Source organism: Arachis duranensis, chromosome 10, assembly GCF_000817695.3.
Source record: "Arachis duranensis cultivar V14167 chromosome 10, aradu.V14167.gnm2.J7QH, whole genome shotgun sequence".
In the NCBI taxonomy this organism is placed as follows: Eukaryota; Viridiplantae; Streptophyta; class Magnoliopsida; order Fabales; family Fabaceae; genus Arachis; species Arachis duranensis.
The window spans coordinates 61380605-61380937 of NC_029781.3; positions in this window are offsets into that span (position 1 = coordinate 61380605).

Sequence of the window (333 nt, forward strand, 5' to 3'; positions counted from 1 at the left end):
ATGGAGTGTTCTTGATGCTCCACCCTTAGTTGTCCCATGTTGGAACTCAATTCTCCTAGGGAGGTGTTTAGTTGCTCCCAATAGTTTTGTGGAGGAAAGTGCATCCCTTGAGGCATCTAAGGGATCTCATGATGAGTGGGGTCTCTTGTGTGCTCCATCCTCTTCTTAGTGATGCGCTTGTCCTCATCAATAGGGATGTCTCCCTCTATGTCAACTCCAACCGAATAACAGAGGTGACAAATGAGATGAGGGAAGGCTAACCTTGCCAAGGTAGAGGACTTGTCTGCCACCTTATAAAGTTCTTGGGATATAACCTCATGAACTTCTACTTCC